We start from the raw sequence: 23468 nt of genomic DNA on the forward strand, positions 1-23468 counted from the left end.
CGTCCTGGAAGGCCGCGAAATACTATCTGGTGAGCGGCATGGATTCTTGGAGGTGCCTCGCGGTGTCCATATGCTCCAACTAAGGGACGGATATGGCCGAAGAAGAAAGATATTTCCGTATTTTCAATAAAATATAGGTAGGTACTACATTCCTAAAATCTAGTGAAGGTATATTCGGCAGTGAATAAAAATAATTAAAAATTTCTTGACAGTTTTAAAATTACTAAATTTAATGTTCACGGCCATAATAGATGCACGTATCGTTCACGTACAATTTACCGGATACAGACTATGATAATATTACAGTATGAAATATACCTAGTATTTTTTTTTTTTTAATTATTAATCACCATGTCCTTGCTTTTTCGTACAAGGTGGTTGTTAGTAATTTTGGACAATCACAAACACCCAAGCTTTGAGAAAAACACATAAATATTGTGTCCTCACGGGGATCGAACCCAGAACTCTCGGGCGGAAGGCCAGCGCCTTACCCACTGCACCACGAGAGCCGCTAATATATACCTAGTATTAATACTACATTGTATGTATCTATATTTATTTATTATAATATTATAAAAATAGTTAATACATATACATAAATCCGTACTGGACTAGGTAGATACAGGTGAAAGATGTAACTTAAAAAAAACATTCCCAAAACAATTAGTTGATCAACGGTTCTTATCGGAATCCAATAAGAACAGTAAATAATGGTTATGTATGTATAATACAAGCGTCTGATATGTTATATTCAATTTACGTGGGAAAATATTTGAATAAAATGTATATTTTTAGGGTACCTACCTACTTGTTTAAAAATTGAACCATCCAGGTTTCTTTACAAAAAGTGTATCATCATCATCACCATTAGTCGGTGTTGCTTTTCTAAATGTATAGCAATGATGGGATTTTGGATTGTTGTCATTGTACTGTTTTCACTCAGAATGGAGTCGGAGCAAAGTGTGTTAACAACTTAAATATACTGAGAATTTAAGAGATCAGTTTACCACTAAGAGCTCAGACAACATTGCAGTTGCAGCGCGTCGACTTCAATTTGAGATTCAAATAGGATACATTTGGAAACGAGTAAGATCTAGATCAACGTGCTGCAACTGCAGTGGTGTGTCTGAACTAATATGCGCAGATATGATTTCTTCCGTTGGACAGTAAGTAGGCGGGGCGGGGACTAACATGTTACGTGTACAATTATAATACTACCATGGTTGTTATCGCTGACTCTGGATCCCGTCTGTTGTATCATCTTGTCTCGCCTTAGCGCTCCTCTCACTATCTCTTGTTTCCTGCACAAATTATCGAACACTATGTACCACCTACCTACTGGTAATGCGATAAGTTTCTTATTCTTCTTCTTTCGACCATGTCCGATCCTAATAGGATGATATGGGCATCCACAGAGTGGAGGTTTGTATTGACAGATTTTGTTTTTTTACGAGAATGGATGTCAGCCACTTGCTCAACCTATTAGGTCCATACTCTGACTCATACACAATTTGAAAAAAACAATATGTGTACTTGCCAGACACAGAATTCCAACCTGGAACCCACGACGCAATAGGCAATATTAACTAAAATAATATTATATTAATTGTATTTTTAAAAAAAATATAAATTCCGGTAAGAATCTAGTTAGTTCGGGTTTACTGGTTGTTGGAACAAAATTCAAAAATGATAAAAGCAAAATGTTATTATTGTACGAATATTAAATTTGCTTTCAAGGACAGTGAAGAATTCTAAATTTACAATTTGTTTTAGCTGGGATTTGAGCGCGAATTCCAAATATCTCTAATAATAAGTCGCACATTTCCTTCTGTAAATTTGAATTCGTGTTTGGTCGCTGCAGTATCGCATTGGCTATGTAAGTAAAGATTAGCGATAAGCGGTCGTTTAATAAATTGAGCGTGTCTATGCTAATTTTAATTCTTTTAGGAGATCATGGCTAACTTGGCAAAAAAGTTACGATGGAAGCAAGAAGTATTCACGGAACGACGCAGAGATGGCGCCTTCGAACCAGTTCGGCTCGAATGGCCGAGCGTGGCGGTCGACGGTGTTTACACGCTGAGGTCGCAACAGCGATAGCCGCGCTCGTTTTTTAATTTCTGTTATCCTGTATCCTGCAAACTTTTCGCGAAGTTATGAAAAAATGCAACGTGAACATCCCGCGGGATGATCCGCGGATGCCAATATGGCGGAAACGGCGCGAAACCGACTGTCAAACGCGCGCGCGTAGCTGTCAAAAATTTAGTTAGTGTGCCATCATACCGAAACAAAGTTTTTAGCCGGCGTTTCTTTATAGGTAAGTCAATCAAACTTGAACGACGGTACAAAGTTTTCATTTTGAAGGAATGTTATACGAAGGATGTGATTGTTTGCGAGTTGAGAGAGCGCACGCTGTTTTGCTGCCGCCTCCGTCGACCGCTGTTGGCCGCCGGCGATAATAATGTATTAAATAAAGCTACGTTTGTGTATGTCGTGCGATCTAAAAATAGAATCGCCTGCGTGTGGATAGATAGCCTAGCTACATGCCTGTGGGCCGTGTGATGACTTCTTGTTTTGAATAAAACATTAATAATAAACCTTGTGTATTCTCCTACGATGCCCTCCGACCCGTTTGTTGTGTTATTAATAAATTCATATGTACAACACACAACACCGTATCACTTGCCTACCTATTTACATGGATTTAATGATAATATTTGTTACGGTACATATTCCAATTAGTTAACTAATAATAATTATTCACTAATAAGTACTTAATAACAATAACTTATATTGACCATGTACAATATTATATTAAATAACGTTGGATGTTTAATTAAATGAGCTTATATATTATTCTATTATAAAGTTTTGTTTACAAAATAGGTAGGTAATAGGTCACTTATTAACCTACATCGTAGGTCAGTAGATATTGCAGAACAAAGTTAAAATCAAAATGATCGTTAAACAGGTGGGTACGTTCAAACCTTTTCTAATACGATTCCAATTGGAACGCGGCTTTCAGTAAACAGGTGTTCTCTCGATTACACACCGAATCGTATAAATAACCTAGGTCCTAGGACAGGGATAGGGAACCTTTTTAGAAACGTGTTTAACATTTCGCTTCAATAATAATGAGCAGGGAAACCCGTAATATTACCATATGAAAGAAAAGCCTGTCACTGCTGTCGACCTCTTTGTCATTTTTCGCTTTCAATCGTAATTACCGGAAGCCGCGAACAACAGTTAATTAATTATCGGTAGGTAGGTACCTAGCCAATTCGAAAATAAATGTACTGTGACCTGTGCAACGGTCAAGATGTGCCCACTGCCCAGTCTTATATAATATTGTAGTTCATGAATCGTACATACCAACGTGACAATAAATTATGCCATGGTTTCGCTTTGCAGTAGTGTTTCTTAATTTTTTTCGGACTGCCGTCCTATTTTTGGAACTTTTATCACGAGACGCTACGTTTGGGTGTGAAAAATGATGATTTTTTTTGTCTCAGGACTACTCAGGAGCAGTTACCAAATACTGAGGTCGACACACACTCAAATCTGCTCTGGCTGAGTTTAAAAAGATTTTGGACTAAGTCTGCCCATGTGAGAGTGGAGCACGGAAAACCGAGAATAAATAAAATCTAAAACAAAAGCTAATATAAAACTGCCGAGCAGTCTAAGCGAAGAGATCTTCATGTTTGCAGTACCTATAATGCTGCAAATTTTCTAATCATCACAAAATAGGCCTCTGTGGCGACCATGTTGGACGGCCCGGATGCACAACAGCTGGTTGGACCGACTTGACCAGTTCTTCCCTTTCTGTACACATTTAACGACATTCCCAGATAATGTGGATTACATCCTGTACTTATCCACCACATGGACACGTTGGATAGATGACAAACCATGACCAATTTTGTCAGCACACATCAGTCAAAAACATGATACAGCGAAATTAGTACAAAACGATTTACACTGCGATGTTTGCTTTTATACATCTACTTAAAAACAAGTAAAATGACAGCCTGATGAAAACTCATCTAGTTGCGATATTTGTCAATATACAAGCAATATATTTGATTTGAAGAGAGTTAACCGCGAGCTGTCAAATGCATTTGGAATCAAGTAAGACGTGTTAACTGTGCTAATAATTATTGTGTTATTTTAAAGCAATAAAAATAACGGAAACTTTGATAATTATCGAGAATAGCCCTTGCGTGTGGAGTCTCTGTAGCATTTGGCCGATTCAGGTCCAACGTCACTTCTTTATCTTCGATGTCACGACAGGCTACATGGTCCATCGTCTTATCTCGTCGTTATTCATATAGTCGCACCCGGTATACGGTTACTCTGAGCCTTCACAATGGGCCACGACTAGGGAATCCAATCCCGAGCCAAAATTCTGATCCCGGGATTTCGGGATTACAATTTGACAATCCCGGGACTGGTCCCGGGATTGGCATTTTTTCCATTGTTAATATAAAATTTTTATATTTACAAATAATATTGATAAAATCGGTGAAAAATAAATCTAGTATAATTTATACTATTTAAGACATTTATTGTTATATTGTATACGTTCAATTTTGGAAATACACAAGTTTAATGGAGTAAATAATATTGTAATATAAATAATAATATGAATTTAATAGGAGATTGCTGTTTCTGATAGTAAAGACTTAATGAATGGATTAGCGAGATTTAAAATAGTAAAGCAAATAATCATGGCGTACTTATGGCCTTTCCGCTTCATAAATCTAATTAGTCAGACAAATATGAAACTGCCGTAAAACGTATGATATCATGGTGGAATTACTTTGTTAAAAGTGCGAAACATTGTTTTTTTCCAATCTTTCCATTTTTAATATTTTTTGTGAAAAAATAAGATGAATCGGTAAAACCTACACATGGGTATAAATCAAACTTCATTCAAACTCAGTTTATTTCTAATGTAGTTATTTCTTATTAAAAGTATTTTTTCTGTTATATTTTCGCTTTTATTTTATTTTCCATAAAATTGATAAAAAAATCAATCCCGAAATACCGGGATTATGTTTATCAATCCCGGGATGCATAGGTATCGAAAATAGCTCGGGATCCCGGGATTGGAATCCCGAGCCACGACTCACTACCATAAAGTAGTACCATCAAAATGCAAGCGTCGAATAGATAGAATATGGTTCTAACCTAGTACAGTCATGAGTCCCAGATATTCCGTATCGAGATGTAGGTATGTTGCTGCAGCCGTTTTCATTCGTAGGTATATCTCAGTGAACGAATACATATTTAAATTTATCATTCATTAATAATTAGGCAACACCAACGGCATTGATAATTTTTCTACAAATCAGTGTCCGACCGTCATTCATTCTTTTGCTACTAAGTAGGTACATAATTTTATTATTATCTACCGACTGTTCGACAAGCGTTGCAAAAATTTCTTGCACCAGTAGTTCGATTCAAAAGTGTCTTTAATATTACAAAATGGAGCGTTATAATTTATAATTCCAGTAAGATACAGAAACAAATATTGCCAACACCTAGAAAACATTTACAAATAAAAATGGCTTTTACATTGTATGGTATTTTTTTTACCAAAGACAATGCGTGTATAAATAACTATTAGTATTAATTACCGCCGTGAAGAGGCTTAAAATAATCAGATAATTATTTCGTAATCGAGGAAATTTCCATAGTCAGGTCCAATGTGCAAAATCTTATACCTAATACAAAGTTAACTGTGAATAGATACGTCTTTTAATGTATGCAAAAGCGATAATAGGTATATCAATTTTTGCATGTTGCCGATTCGTTAAAAATAATAATTTGCAATTGATTGGCATGACATAAAATTTGAAAAAGATAATTTAATTTTGTAATACCAATGTTGAAGTCCTGTTTGGTAGGACGATTTTTTTTCTAGATGCCTTTATGGATACCTCGCATTTACTATCGAGTTTCTTTAAGTACTTTGGCAGGCAAACTACTCTACTTGATGCTAGTCAAATGAAAATTGTGCTGGCTGAGAAATATGCCTTATTGAAAACTATTTATTATTCTACCCGTATCTGGTATTGCTAATTTAAATTCGGCCAGGGCGTATGAAACCGCCTTGCAAAAACCCTGGAAAATTCTTTGTAGCGCAAGGCGGTGGTGATTCTGATGAATATTTTGTCGTATTTATTAGGAACTGAGAACCTGCGATTTATAGCCGAGTTTTTCCCGTGGTAAAAGAAATGTCGCATAGGACTGATATTCTGAGCATATATATACCTACGTATCCTATCTTATGTGACTGCAATCACTGGATCTGAAAAGCATGCATCATCATTACATGTCATTATTTAGTATTTTGTCTCTTTTAATTACATCAATACAAAAATTAAAAAGTGCATCGCTTCCGGTCTCGTTTGCCATGGTCCCCGGAAGGTCTAGAATGTCCGCATCTGCCATCTATAATAAAAAATTCAGGTTGTGCCGCTCTTTGCTAAAAATTGGACAATCTAGGAGTAAATGTAGGACGTCCTGGTCGCTTCCGTCGTCGCATGGGCACTTTCCATCATATGTTATATTAAACTGGTGCAGGTATGATCGCATGGCTCCGTGACCTGTAAAGATATGAGTAATCTCAAAACACAGCCCCTTATGCATCCTGACGTCTCGTGCTGCTGAAATTGAAGGTAAAAACTTTCGGGTCAACTCCCCTGTCGAAGAGTTATATCTAAGAGTTATAGAAGTATCGTGAGTTCCATTCGTTGTTCACCATATCTGAAACTGTAATTTTCACGTAGTTCAGAGGAAATTTGTCATAAGCTATCGAGGTCTTGGGTTCAGAGGGACCGTACATTGGTTGTAGTAATAATTAAAATATGATTAAACTGTAGAATACTTCGCTATATCGAGATGGAGGTATAATCTAATAATAAATAAAAACTGACATTCTTGCTAGCGTTGATTGATGTGTTCCTGTAACCTGATAGTGATAACTATCTGAGAAATATGCCATCGATTGTTTGTTTGTCCAAGGTGTAGAACTAACCTGATTTTGGTGACACCTATCGGGAGGGCTATAGTGTTCGAACAAATTGCCACGGATATCTCTATATCGCGGGCATATTCTGGCAATATTTTCCGACTATCATTTTTGGCGGAATTTATATTTTGCATGAATATGCAACCGATCGATGACACACTGTTGCAAATGACCGTAGGTGATTCAAAATCAGATGAATGTCCTATTAAGGAAAAAATGTTTTATCAGAACACACCAATGCCTATCTGCATATTTTCCCCCCGTATTGTTGTATTTAAAATATATAGTTGATTTATCGAAAATTAAGATTTAAACTAGGTGCTATAATTATACAAACTCAATGCAATTGATAAAAACCAGCTTTTTGCCTAATATAAAATAAAATTTTCACTCAGTTTATCCGCCCCCTTTTCTGTAAAGTTAGATACTATTTTATAGCATACATATTGCCAGAATGAACATCATTAAGGTTAGTTTAGGTGGAAGTTGTTTTATATATTATTCCAAGATGGGTGTATATATGTTACGCCGAATGTGCGAAATTGAATATTACATGAAATGGGCAAAATTTTGCCTAAATAATGAAAAATGCAAGACCGTTGTCTTATTCATGAATTAGACAAAATATCTGGAGAGTGCGTGAATTCGGCAGTAATTTTTCTGCCTAGTTCATGTATTGGACAAATTAGATAGTAGAGCTACGGTGGTATTTTTTGCAACTAAACTAAATGTATCAAAATATGCTCATGCATTGGTCAAAATGTACATATATTATCTATGGTCAAAATAGATGATCGCGCTCCGGTGGTGTTTTTTGCAACTAATCAAACTAAACAAATGTGTCAAATGTCATTGATTATAATATAAAAATATACCATTCAATAACTACAATGACGTTCATATCCATTTTCTATGCGCAAAAAAAATCTAGAACTATAATATGATAACGGAAGAATTTTATTGAAAAGTATTTTCGCGATTTGATTCGTGCTTGGGTATCAATCGTGCAATGGTCGATTGAATGTTTGTGCTAGTTTGTTGACACTTGATAGCTAACCTCAAAATGGACATTCAGTTGAATAATTTAATTCAGAATTACAAAACCTAACCTAACCTAATAATAATAATAATATTATATTATTCAATTATAACTAATAAAACCATCCGTATTAAATCTACTTTTTCTTCTGTCATGTTGACAGTTCGAGAATTCCATACCCTGGCGAATTCATGTACTCAGCAGAAAATTTACCTAATTCATGAATAAGGCAACATGCTTGACTATCAGTGACGTCCCGTGAGGGTAGGCAGATTGAGCGTCGCTTGGGGGCGGCAGCTACTCGAAGAGCGGCAAATTGAGGAGAATCATTTGGTAGGTATACCTATATAGAAATAGCTACATAAACCTAGTAATAACGAAAATATCTTTCCATTAAAAAATCAACTCACTAGTTGGAAACAAAATGTATTAATTAACATAAAAGGTTTAACGGTGCTGTATTTTTTTTGTTGGTTTCGCGATGTCTACTTTACTTCCGTACTTTGTTAGTAATGTATCCATACAACACATTTCTTAGATATTGGAGTCATGAAATTATGATAAAAAATACAGTATAAAAAATGTGGCGACATTGTGGCGTTGCCTAGGGGCGGCATTTTGTCTAGGGACGTCACTGTTGACTATTACATGAATTAGCCAAAATTATGCCCATTTCATGTAATAGTCAATTTCGCACATTCGGTGTAACATATATATTCCTATACTTTCTGATACTAATGAATGAGTAATAATGTGTCATGTTATGAATGTCTTGAAATTATAATTAGTACCGATTATTCGCTGATGTAAATACATAAACTTTAAATTTAATTTAAATGACTAGTTAGTCGACCCTACGTATAGGTCGCGTAGTTTTATTAATACTTTTGAATATTATCAATTATCATAGTATTCAGTATTATTGATTTACGTGCCTTATGCCTGGTCCACACCGGCAACAAGTCGCGCGACAACTCGTTAAATTTTACGATAATTATCATAATTGCTTAAGAAATTTTACGATAATTATCATGCTTATCGTAAAATTTAACGAGTTGTCGCGCGACTTGTTTTCGGTGTGGCCGCACTTTTAGGAACATGCCATGGGAACTCGTATGCCTAAGAATTTTCGTGGAATTTAGTGTGGCTATATAAAAGGAAAATAACGAAGAGGTAATGTTTAAAATGAAAATAAGGGAAAATCAAACAATAATTATACCTATTAGTCAAAAGAAATTTATAACCTCTACCACATACGTAAGATTTCCTTATTGATTGATCGTAGTTCAGAAAAGACCTTCTACATAGACATAGCGGCATGATGTCGCAAATTTTCTAAAAGTTAAAACGCTGTCCCCTGTGGAAAGTATCTCCCAATAGCCAGTCGGAACGACTGAAACTTAAAAGTATTTACGTATTTTCTAAGAACCGATTTGACGATGTTTACCGAATGAGTTTCTTTAGACGGTTTAGATCGAATGCATTTGTTTCGGCCTCTTATCGTTATTTGCCATATATTTCAGCAAAACGGACCGACGTTTATATTTGTGTAATATCCAACGATATAATATGATAATTGAACAGGTACAGTTTGTATCTATAGATATATACTATTCCAGGAGAAGTGGCACACAAACATTTGCAAACATTAGCTGCATAGAATACTCTTGTAAAATTCAAATAATGATCGTAACGTAATGCTGACCACCGCCACCGGTGGTAAATTTCTTTGATTAATTCGACACAGCGAATGCAGTATATGAGAACGTCCCGAATAAACAGTACGAGAAGTGCAGTTCGCGGAGTGACAACCACTGATGGCTGTGGTTATTGGGTTTTGTCTGCGTCCGACCTGAGAGTATAAGACTTATATAATATATCTGTGTACCTACATATTAGTCACTCGTGCAAGAGGAGAGAACCATACTTGATATATTTACTGTGAACTCCTACTGGCTGGATGGTGCGTGGTAGTGTTCGGGAGTCATTCATTTTCGGACCAGAGTAGAGGAAGAGGCACAGATGAATTACACATTGCATCAAGTAACAGCATATTATATTTAAAACACAGAGAGACAATTAAACAGGAGATAAACTCTGATTATGGTTACATTTTGGTTGGCTTAGTTTACACAGGATTTGATTTATTTTAAAAACTAACCAATGCCATCTGGCATTTGTATTCTTAGTACATGTATAACATTGTTAATTAGTTAGAATAGCCCTGCTGAAGTCGGTCAAGATCCATAACAGATTGTAGAGCTGATGATGATAGTGGGTTTGAAAAGTTATGTATTGTATGCCAACAAAACTATTGATATAATGATAACTGATAACCACTCCTTGCTCTATATTAATTTTAGCTATCTTGTTGATAGTATGTAGTAATACACAATACTTACCATCACCTTTATTGTCACCGTATCACAAGGATTATCATTGTAACTATGTACGTCATAAATTACTTATTTTCCGTTTTGCCAAAGTGTTAAGATCCAACTCACGTTCAGGCATAGCTGATTAAATAATTTGCTCATATCTAGAAATACTATTTATATCTAGCCATTCATTGTAAAATATTCAGCGAACGCAATCGAAATTCGAAACGTGCCGCACTGCCGTTCGCAATATGCATGCTGATATTCTATTCTGTATGATACATGAGCAGTTGAAATTATGCCAAACCAAGCGTTTCGAAATGATATATTACAATAATATTAGCTGCCAATAAACACTCGATAGATGCTTCTCATATTACTACGCACTTCAGTGATCTATGTACAATCAAGGTTAATCTCAGAAGTCTTGGTCCAAATTTACCACAAAACCGTCAAATTTAGTGAAGATCTAAGTATTCTAAGTACTAGCCACATATCAGATTAAGGCGATACATCAGTGAAACGGCAAATAATTTTCAACTATAGGCGCGAGTCGCGACGAAATTTTGGACTCGCTGCCATTCGGATAGAGAACGTCGAGCTGGAAACACGTCAATTTGTTTCGTGATGGCGACGGGGGTATTAATTCTTAAATGTAAAGATGACTGAAAACGTTACTCATTTACTTTAAAAAGAAAACATGTGAATGAATATATTATTATTTTTACTAATAGAACAATAAACAGAACGGACAACAAGGACGCATTTTGGATTTATATGACAAATTATATTTCGTTTGACATGCGTCATATGCACCCGCAATCCGCGCATCGGCTAGCTTCGATCTTTTTAGACCGTGCCTCAACTGAGGTATAGCCTTAATAAATAGAGTTCCGATAGGGATAGGCTATATACCACAATACACTACATTTTGACGCAGGGTTTTGAATATGTGAGTGTCATTACAAGATTACACGATTGGTTGTGATTATCCCAGATCAAGCGACAAATAAGTAAATGCAATGAACACATCATACGTGGGGCACTCTCGGGAAATTATATGCAGGTACAATACACACTGACCAAAAATGTTGAAGAAACCGTTCTTATGCTTCGTTGTTTGGGCATAACCTATTAACTGCAAAATGTTGAATTTACAGGAGAGCAGTTCTAAGCTTTGAATTGCCCACATAAATCTCGATTCATTTTTTGTCTAACATTGAGAAAACATTTAAAAATAAATAACTGTTAAAAGTGTAGGTACCTATGACAATAATTTGTCAATTATTCTAATAGTTAAGAAAATAGTGAAAACAGTGATCAAACTATGATAAGATATTAATTTGGTCATGTTTTGACCAATCTAACCGCTGTGTTTGTTCAAACATAATCATATTATTACCATAGCGTTTTGAACATTTCAAACGACATAAGATATCCGGTTATTACCAAATAGAAGATAATGCTATAGTGACCAGAGGGTTGGAGCGGACCCTTTTTTGAGTTGCTCAGCTCCGGGACCTAATACTTGCTACAGCTCCGCTCCCGAAAATAAGGTTTTATTATTCGTCATTTTCATTATTAATTATATTAAACAAAATTCACGAAAGCAAGTCGTCTTTCATTAACTGTCTCTTCTCACTTTTATTCAAATAATTTCAGTGTTGCAAAGCGTCAAATTTAATAATAATATACAAACATCCCGAGCAGTGCAGCACTACACATTTTTGGTGATCCGGCTCCGCTTCTGCTCAGGGTAAAACCTAATTGCTCCATTGATCCGAGCTCCGCTCCAACGCTTTGATACAACGTTCTGATAGCGACCCAATCTTTACTCGTAACATAAAATTACCAAACAAGTATATATCAGGCCTGAACATCACCGACTTTATAACCCTATAAAAATCGTTGAAGCAATGCAATGAATTAATACAATGTCTTTCGATTAAGAATTGACAGTTAACAGCCTTAAAGAAATTATGTATTACTATTTTTTTAATATCAACTGATCTCGGCCCTGGCCAACTGCATCCGATTACGTGGGCCTCCTTGTGGGAGCTTCGTTTAAACTTTAAACAATCATTACAAAATTCACCGTCTCCTACGAGTCATGAACTGGCGTTTTTATTATGCAAATTGAATTGAATTCATTCTTCCCACTAAACACAATATAAGCGTACTCACCTAACTTCCACAGTCTTAATTCAATTAGTATCTTAATTTCTAGCAAAATACGTTATATTATGGTTATGACTGAACATTTATGAAGAAGTTATCAATGTTATCGATCATAAATTCCAAAAAATAGTACAAATTTACAACCAAGAATCGTAAAGTACAAGATTATTAGGTAAGTACCAACTAATAGTTATTATATTATAGTATTATTTTTTTTACTTCACATTGGTATTTTAACAATGCAGTGAGCACCCGTTTCTCGTAAAAACAATAATCTGTTAATACAACCTCCACGCTTTTTAGGATCGTAGAGTATGCTTAATAACTCACTCCGGCTCTAAGATGAAAATGATATAATATATTCTAAAAATATTTATTTTATATAATATATTATATACATAATTATGTAGGTATTTATTTATTTATTACTACATATTATATTTATACAAGTGAGTATCATATTTGATCTAATTTTATGCGAGGTAATCAGGGAAATAGGCGTATCAGTGTAGTAAAAAGTGCAAAAAAGTGCTAAGTTATAAAACGTATACTCTACAAGTCTACAGCCTACAATCTACATAGTAAAAAAAAATCAATTTTTAAAAGATATACGCCTTTATTCTGCCATCTAGCTTATTGTCTTGCACTATCTGGCATATTTTTGTGAATGACAGTTGGCAACACTATGCTTGACTAATATTATATTGAAATTAAGATACACATATAATTCAACGTTGTTATCATTTCGCACAGAATTCATGTGTCAAATAGGTAGGTGTCGGTAATTTTTTCGTCGACTGTTCAGTATGCGCGTCGCTCTGGGAATATTGTGACTTTGGAGTGCCGTGCGGAATTTTCAACTGTCTCACATTTTCCCCGTGTGAAAATAGTCACAACGAATAATATTATTATTTTGGACCAATGCATGAAAACAAACAAGTTGCGTAAGATGGATAGGTCAGTTCGCTTGTCCGCGGATAGATGCGGCGACCACTTGGCGCATTCCGCTGCCGTGGGTACAGTTTCAAAATAATTAATGTTGAAGAACAACAAAACTCGCAATAATTAATGACACATTTTAAACATATTTGGTATATATAAATGGTAACTTATATGCCTAAATTTACTTATTTATGATGAGAATTTTATACTGTTTTATCAGTTATCAGTTTTAGCGACCGCGATTGATTTACCTTTCGGCATTTTCAGCCTCTATTCTCTATATGTATAATATTATATTATATATAGAGGCTTACTTACGGTATGCATGTGTGTACAGCTAACAAAAATAACAAATTGTATTCTACGAAAGGATCTAGACTAAATATATTAAGAGTCTTATATTTTATATTATTTATAGGTAACTGGTATTGTAAAAGATTGATGAGATAAGTGAAAAAAAATAATTAAAGTAAATTTTAATTATTGTATCTTGTGTGTCAGAGTTTATTATACACCTTCCGTATTAGAAATTGTTCAGGAAGGTAGTGGCGCATTTAGTGACGGAGAGGCCCGATACACTGACTGGTTTTGAGGCTCCCTACGATTAAAAAACAAGAATTTTTAATTTTCCAAATAAATCCATGCATTTATAATCAATTTATCATTATAAGTTGTACAAATATGGTTTAATTGAAAATTTTCCTTTCTTACAAGTCACAATACCTAAATAGGTAAAATACATAAATCTTAGGAGGCTCCCTGTTTATTTTTCTGACGAATCGGTTGCGTCATTTGCGTTAAAGAGACGCGCCACTGAAGGAAGGAAATACAAATGGGACGATTATATGTGGTAAATATAAATATAATATGGTAACGAGTTCATTATTTTATTCTTTTATTACCAGCCCCGCAAACAAAATGATGGCTCGCGTTCACGTGGTTGAAGTTTTTACATTTCTCGATGTTTACATTTATTCATCAAAAAATAGTAGTCAATGTATTGATTTTGGGCTGCCTACATAAAATTGACGAGTAAGTATATTTTCAAGATGCGTTGTTAGGCCCTGCAAATTGGTAAACAAAATAAATGTCATTGTAGATGTGTGAAGTTCTCTTCATATGAAAATGCAATTCGAAGTCAGTTGTGGTTAATTTAATCAGTAGACCAGAAGTCATTTTTTTGTTTAAATTTCATAAATGTATGCTTTTCTATTATATAGAGAAGACTTTTTTCAACATCTTTAGTTAGTAACTACTAAGATATTATTATTATTACACAATAACGATGATAATATTATTTAATAGCTACAATAGTTTTCTGGTATGCCATATTAATCACGAGGAGTAATCGAAGCCATTTGCCAAGATATTATAAGTGTCGATATAATATCGTCACAACAAAAAGCAAAAGGGCACTACTTATGCAAAAATAGAGTTTTGAGAAAAACGTATGAAGGTTATTTCTTAAAATTTTGAAATGAAATTCAGAGCACAGGTGACTTATTACTCAAAGATTAAAATGTATTTTTTTTATTTCTCATATCTTGTGAAGATCTCGTCACAGGGCCCTTTTTCTGCAACAAAATCATTTTTTTTACAAACGCCTAGGTATACACATTTCAAAATAATTACACATAGTACCTTTTTCTTATATTATTTTTGTAACTACTGCACTTATTATACTGGCAAAATCGTATACTTACTTACATGTTATATTATTATTATAGGTTAATTGAAATTAAGTTTACAGATTAAATACATTCACAAGATTCCTTTATTTTCTTTCGTAAATTTGTGACTTCATGGATTTAGCCATTTTCCTTTTTTGCCATTTTGCCTATAATGTAGAGAAAAAAACGAACAAAATTACATTCATAACTCAAAACCGTCAAAATGTCACAAGTGCCCTTTTTCTTTTGGTACTACGATATAAAAACAATACCAAAAAATCATGATAGATTTACTATGATTGCATAACATTTTTAAATACCTACCGGATTTCAGTATATTTTTATAGCTATACCATCTATATTTAAAAAAATAAATAATCCGGTTAACTCAAGACAATCGTTTCGGTTTTTTAAAATTTTAAATAATATTATACTTAGCTTCAAACTAGTAAACCTCTCTCTACGAGTGTATACGTTGTAATAGGCACGTGCCCATAGACTATAGATACATCTAGACGCCACCCGTTGCATTGCTAAATGAAGCTACGTGCCGTGCGTTTGGTTTGTGGGCGAGCGAACGCATTCGCCTACAAATGTTCGACACCATAGACCATTTCGCTAGTGCTCGCCCAAAGTGCTCGCACTAGATGCTCAGAATTAAAATATAATTTTCTATTTTTTTACGTTATATAGTATTTTTAAGCGGTCAAAATACAACCATTAGGTAAAGATATCCATAATTTAAGTTATTTTAAAGAAACACTAGGTCACTGATATTAAAATAAATAATAATATACAAATAAATTGTCACGAACATGTATCAACTTACATATGAAACGTAATACCATCTTCTTGCTTATCAGTACGGCTACCATATTTTAATACAACACGCAGAACCACCTTTCCTACTTAATTAACTAAAAATATATACCACTGACTTTATGTTTAACACAAAAAATAGCAAATTTAGCAACACGAACTCGCAGATTATCGATGCTACATGAAGCGATTCACCACGATTTGCCAGCGATACTTTTGGAAACTGACTCAAAAATATGTAGACCTTTTATCTTACTCTAGCGCGTGTCGCAGAGATTATAAGGGTGCCGAATACTTTCTCACTCGCGCTCATGCATCGTTTTTGTTCAGGCCTTGCACGTGCCCCTTGCGGTTGGTTATTTGCAACATTCCAGTATGTTTCAATGGAATAAGATTTGCATATATAAAACATCAGCGCGTTGAGTACATTGTATTATAAACAAAATGGCATCGCTCAAAATGGCGATTATTTATTTTTTCACGCACACCTGCCAAATTAACTGTCATAAAAATTGTATTTCAATGATTTTTTTATGATTATTGGTACATAATTATTATGCATATCAATCAGTAAACAGTTTACTGTGACATGTAGCATTTTCGTTTGTTAATTATTATGACGTAAATTTATTTGTGCATGTAGTTATTAAAATATTCACTGATTTTTTGCCATTGGTTATAATTATATAGTCAGGCTCGAAATCAAAAATTTGAGAAACCGGAGCGCACTCCACTGTTGCGATGATATAATATGCATTTTAATATTCTATGTTCCATTCTTTCCCATTCTTTCCCATTCAATAAAATATAAATACTTAAATTATTACCAAAGAACCTAGAATTGTCAACATTTTTTCAGAAAATTCCTGGACATTTTTCCGAAATTCCGCTTAAAACGAGAGTCGAAAGTTACGCCCAGAATGAAGATCGACAGCTTTATTATTTTAGGTCAGAAAATTGGCCTATTTCCATTTATTGGTTTGTTTTTGCTAAAAATCCGGGATATTGCTATTGATATTGGCTAAGTTACTACTGGGATCATGGCCCCCACAAGGGGGGGGGGGGGGTGACAGGGCTCTGGCCTGGGGGCCCTTAGGAGGGGTCTGGCGTTATGGATCGACCAGATAAGTGAGATAAACGCACTTTAAAAATTCATTCTAATAGTAAAAAAGTCGCCTGCGCCGCTATTTTACTTCAAAGATATTAACATTTTAAAATATGTAGTTATGCGATACAATTTTTGATTATTGTGTGTCAATACTCGATAACTCCATAATTCAAGTAGATAATTTTAAAATCACTAAATAATTTTATCTCGAACACCATATGGAACATGCTTATATAGTGTCACATTGGCTTTAACATTAACGATAGGTAGGGGGCCCCGCCAAATATTCTAGCCCGGGGGCCCGTTTCAGGATGTGGGGGCCATGACTGGGATCCTGGACGATGGTTTAATTTCCGGGACGATCCCAATGAAACTGGGTAATCCTAAAAGGTACTCGTGGTTTAACGTAATGTTTTTTTACGTCCACTTGAAATTAATTCAACTAAGTATCTACAACTTTATCGATATAATTTTCAAGTACCCATTACACTTGAACATTACATCGGTATAAACGATAATCCACTTAGTTTATTGTTCTGAAGTATCAATAAACTTATTTAAATGTCGGTAGATATCGAATTAGAAAATATAACAAAATATAACTAATAAATTTTAGTATATACTTATTGCTGGTGCAGGGTGCTACGATGCGATGTTGTAGACACCCTTATCTATTCACAGTTACGTCAGCCAATCTGAATCTGGTGATTTTGCTTAACTTGCATAAATTCACACATTGGACACACACACGGGAATTTTTTTTATAAATTAGTTTGAAAAAACGTTATATACTAATAAACTGCCCTGTGGTGCCGGATGAATGCGGTGGGGAATCGAGGAAGAGAAGGGATGGACTATTTTTGGTTTTATAGGGAGTTGGTTGTTTCAGGATGAACACTAATTCTGCAAAAATGATTTATTTGTTTATTTACGAAAATCGATAATTTTCAATGCATTTGGTTTTTAACGAGTGGGGGAAATGAGTTAAAAATGTGACGTACCTAATTTAATCAGGTATGTGATGAGTGATGATGGTCAGAGGGGGATCAAACATGATAAAAAAACGTCATTATACCTACGTCATTCGTGTGATGCCATTTATGGACGACCAAACAGAGAATTCGATAAAAGGTATTAATGTGTTTTTTGTTTATACTGTTTATAAAAATATTGGTGTAATTTGATTGAATAATACACGGTTTGAATCCCGCGGTTTGTTTAAAATAAATTATTCACATAACGTATATGGGTTCAAAACAAGGGTTGAAGGAATGGACAAGAATCTGATAAAATACCGATGGGTGTGTTAATTCGTTCGACGGTTTCCTGCGCCTTAGATGTTTTGAATTGTCAAGCATATACACTGAAATTATTACATTGTAGTCATTACTCATTAGATTCAGTATCTAGCCATCAGTGGCGAAGGCTCCATAGTAGGCGATTATTTAAAGCCTACCTACTAAGAAAAAATAGATCTTCAAGCAAATATTTTAAATTTAAAAAAATAAATACACTGAAAAATCCAAGATAATTGATAGTCATCTATCGTCAAAATTCAGAAGTACATAGCTTTATTTTATAAATTAGTAAGGTTTATAATCATAACTAATGCCGTATGGATTCAACTATGTTATGAAATATTCTATGGGAATTTAAGATGTGGGTTGTACGCGTTTTTAGTCACGTGACGCCACTGACGCCAGTCTCTGTCTGGCTTTTTATTCCGAAATCATAGGCTGTTTAGTTAGCGCTTACATCCGCACATTTATTCAAAATAATTAATAAGAAGATAATTTAAAAAATAATTTCTATGGGATTCAATCACATATAAATATTGATTGTTGTTAAAAATATAAAATAATTTATCTCGCGATTTTTATTTATCAGTTATTTATACCTAAGTCTGTCTTTTAAATATAGAAGTATTTTAAAAAGTCTTGCTTTACGGGTTAAATTATAAATTGTTATGGAACATATTATACACAACAACGGATATTTTCAAAGATGATAGATAATATATTTTGAGCGTATGTTGCGTTTATAAATGTTTAGGAAAATACATAATTCAATCGAATTACTTATTTATAAACTAATTATATCAAACTAATTGAGATTTTGAAATTTCATCAATTTAGTGTACCTATTCATCAGTAGTAATATAGGGTTATCTTCTTATTTCCCGTAAATATATCTGATAAGCTTGGTTACTCCACAGCCTACCTCTTTCCAAAAGTCACCCTTCGCCACTGCTAGCTATACGTATATATTCAAATTGATATTGATAGTTCCTAAACGGAGTACCTTTATGGACCACCATGAATTTGAAATTATCTTGACAGGTTTTTCACGATAAATTGTTAGTCATTCGCTCAATATAATACCACGATCAAATTGTTTTGGATAAAATACAATAATTATATGTTGAAAAAAAAATATGAACACGTGAATTTGTCGGTTGCGGGATTCGGATTCGCGACCCACAGCTTTAGAAGCGGACCATCTACTACTATATACCCCACACGTGTACTTACTACGCATATTATAATAAAACGTAGTAAAGATACAACTCTAATTTAATTCCTAGAATCAATTTGCCAAGAAGTGTGTGGTATGCTTGTTTATAAGCGTAAATATTCCGGGAATAAATTGCTTGAGATTTTTACATCAACTGGGTTAGCCAGTCATAATGATTAAGATTTTACTGCCAGATAAAATATAAAGAGCATTGGATCAGATCTATCAATTATTTTCATGTGAAGTCGTTGTTAGAATGTACCGTTTGATATATCTACTACTACATACATAAATTTTATGATTGAAAAGTTTCTCAACTTGCTAATGTGGTTTATCTAGATTCTTACACAAGGATCATAATTATACGTTTACTATATTATTATTAAAAATGGTTCTACATACACCATCACCAGTGGCGTGTGGTGACTTTTTCTTCTATGGATGCTGTTGAGAAATATGTGGCGATCAACCAGTGACGTCCATAGACATAATGCCGCCCCTAGGCAGCGCCAAAATGCCACTACAGTATTTTTTAACATCCTTTCATGATTCCAATATCTAAGAAATGTATTGTATGGATACATTACTAACAAAATATATACCTATCTACCACTAAAACATACAAAATTAAATTTATATATATTTTTTCGCTAAGAGTGTGGATTTTTTTGGCGTTGGTAATTTAGTGGTTTCTTACATGTCATTATTGCGATACATTAATTTGTTCTGTCTTGGGGAATTACGACGCACTGGTTAATGAGTCAGACTGTAATCTCAACTCAAATCTGCACGGGTCATTTCTGGTTACCGAGGACGTCGAATGAAGTATACTAGACATCGCGAACCCGTCAAAAGATTACAATCCTGTTATACATTTTATGTTAATTAATACTTTTTGTTTTCGTTATTACTAGTTTAGGTAAGTATATATACCAAATGATTCTCCTATATTTGTCGCCCTTCGAGTAACTGCCGCCCCCAAGCGACGTTCAATCTGCCTACCCCCACGGGACGTCACTGCTATCAACGATTCCTTTGAGAATAAGCATTGTCAGCAAAATCCCTGACACACCTACGAATCGATCGCGAAAATATTTTAGTATTTAATTATTTTTATACTTACAGGTACATTTTTTCACAGACCGTCAGCGTATCGGGTAATGCGTACTCAACAAGAAACGCCGACGGCGAAAAATAAGATTGTCTACCACATGCATTTCACACGAATCTAATTACCAATTGCAAATAGGAACTTTTACCTCAGGAATATTATTGATATTTATTATGTTAAAATGCATTTCTCATTGATTCTTCATGCCATTATTTCTCAATTGTTTTGCTTTGACAACAAAACATTATAATTATAATATTATAAATATTAAAGTGTGTCACTCATGTAATGCTGGGTGGTTTGATTGTTACAGATGTATTGTAGCCGCTGTTTTGAATAATATATTACAATATACCGCAAGGGGTTGTAGTAGGTGTTTTGTCTGGTGTGGGATACATGGTGTGTCATTAATAAGACTAGAAAAATAAATTATTGTATGATAAAGTACCGCAATTTTCTGAAGTTTAATTGTTAATTATATTTATTTTTATAATTTGTATGTACACTTAGGTACCTACCTATATTTTATAATAAATGAGGATTATATTCTATTATATTTAGGTATAGTACGGTTGGCAACACTGCTAGGTGGGAACATCAATAATCAATTTTGTTTATGCTTTATCTTGTCATTATATTTCAATTATGGTTTTCACGCCAATAGGGTTACATAATAATACTTCGTTTACCGATATGTCTACGTCATATAGTTAGGATTAGTGCCAAATTTATATTTGCTTTTTAATTATTAGGTATTACTTACATAATAATAAGCAGTCGCGCACAAAGAAAAATGGTTTAGGGGGTCCATTTCGAAAAGAATTTCCGTCATATGTAACGTATTATTGATTTTTAATGCAGTTGGACGGGGCGGGGTTAATAACACAATCTAGCAGGTCTATCACGGGCAATCTACGAGGGTGGGTCAATAAGTCCTTAGAAAAGCCGACAGGTGGCGCCACTAGTACTTTAAGCGGTTTGTTTTCATGCAGCGGCACTACCGATTCAGTATGCTGCGAAGTTTCAATCAGATTGGTCGGGTTGTTGTGTGTTTCTCGTACATTTAAAAAAAAATTTGCTTGTGGAAAATGGAAAAATGGAAAATTGAGTTTAGAGCTGTTATTAAACATTTTAATATAAAAGGGTTAACAGCAAAGGAAATAAAAAATGAGTTGGATTTAGTTCACGGCATATCTGCTCCTTCACTTGCAACTATTTATAACTGGTTAAATGAATTTAAACGTGGTCGTACATCAACAAAGGATGAACCACGCTCAGGACGTCCTGTAGAGGTGACTACACCAGAAATGATCAATAAAATCCACGATATGGTGTTAAGTGACCGAAGATTAAAGTTGAGTGAGATAATTGAGGTTACATGGATCTCAAAAGGTAGCGTCATTTCTATTTTACATGACAAATTGGGCATGAAAAATATTTCTGCAAGATGGGTGCCGCGTTTGCTCACAGTCGACAATAAACGCAATAGGGTGGTGGCCTCTAAAGCCCTGTTGTCGCTCATGCAACGCAATCCGGATGAATTTTTTCGTCGCTTTGTGACTGTAGATGAAACATGGATACACCACTATACTCCCGAGACGAAAGAACAGTCAAAGCAGTGGATTGCGAAGGCAAACCATGTCCAAAGAAGGCGAAAACCGTAAAATCAGCTGGTAAGGTTATGGCTACTGTATTTTGGGATGCACGTGAAATTATTTTCGTTGACAATTTGGAAAAAGGAAAAACAATAACAGGGGATTATTATGCATCTTTATTGGACCAGCTAAAAAACAAAATTGAAGAAAAACGGCCTCATTTAAACGAGAAAAAAATCCTCTTTCATGAGTACAATGCCCGTGTTCACACATGTTTACGATCAATGGCTAAAATTGAAGAATTGAAGTTCGAATTGGTCGACCACCCACCGTATTCGCCAGATTTAGCCCCCAGTGACTTTTTCCTTTTCCCAAACTTAAAAAAATGGCTAAGTGGACAACGTTTTTTTTCAAATGAAGAAGTCATCGATCGGACAAATGCTTATTTTGAGGACCTTCCGAAAACTTATTTTTCTGACGGTTTAAAAAAAATTGAGAAACGTCTAACCAAGTGTATTGAGCTCCAAGGAGATTATGTTGAGAAATAAAAAAAAAATACAAAAATAAAAACTGTTTTAATGCTTTTTTCTAAGGAATTATTGACCCACCCTCGTACCACGGGAATGGGACAATTGGACTCCGGACAATTGGACGCCGCACTGTCGTAGACACGTATACAGAACGTAGACGAAGTATTTTAATCAGTTTCTATCTACTACTTAGTAGTTTTAATTCATCATAATGTATTCTTTATTGCGGATTGAGAATTACCATGCCTAAGGCTTTATATAAAATAAAAAAACTCTTTTTTCGTTGGAACTTAAACATATACACGATTAAATCATTATTTACGCCTGTATATTTACATTGTCACCAACTATTAAATCATAATATAATCATTTAAATATAAATACTAATATTAAATATTTTTTTTAAAGTACCTATAAGTACCTAACGTCTATTTATTTTCGAATTCCGTGGCGTCCAGTTGTCCGGTGCCAAATCGTCCTAGACCCGGTACCACTGACTTGCACAATTACCGCGCCTACTACTATTTATAGATTCTCGTCGCTTTAACCGC

The 23468-nt window shown here is 34.5% G+C and overlaps 1 protein-coding gene across 1 annotated transcript in view; it reads left to right on the plus strand.

Annotated features, from left to right (window-relative positions):
* Positions 1-2030: 2030 nt before the first annotated feature.
* The window catches only part of for (cGMP-dependent protein kinase for), a 386069-nt gene continuing 364631 nt past the window's right edge, over positions 2031-23468 (plus strand). The window contains exon 1 of the mRNA XM_085953298.1: positions 2031-2314. The gene's annotated coding sequence lies outside the window, so the exon portion shown is untranslated. The remainder of the gene's footprint in view (positions 2315-23468) is intronic.

Source organism: Rhyacophila brunnea, unplaced genomic scaffold (genome assembly GCF_057557595.1).
Source record: "Rhyacophila brunnea isolate RB1 unplaced genomic scaffold, BYU_Rbru_1.0 scaffold_3, whole genome shotgun sequence".
NCBI classification, from domain to species: Eukaryota; Metazoa; Arthropoda; class Insecta; order Trichoptera; family Rhyacophilidae; genus Rhyacophila; species Rhyacophila brunnea.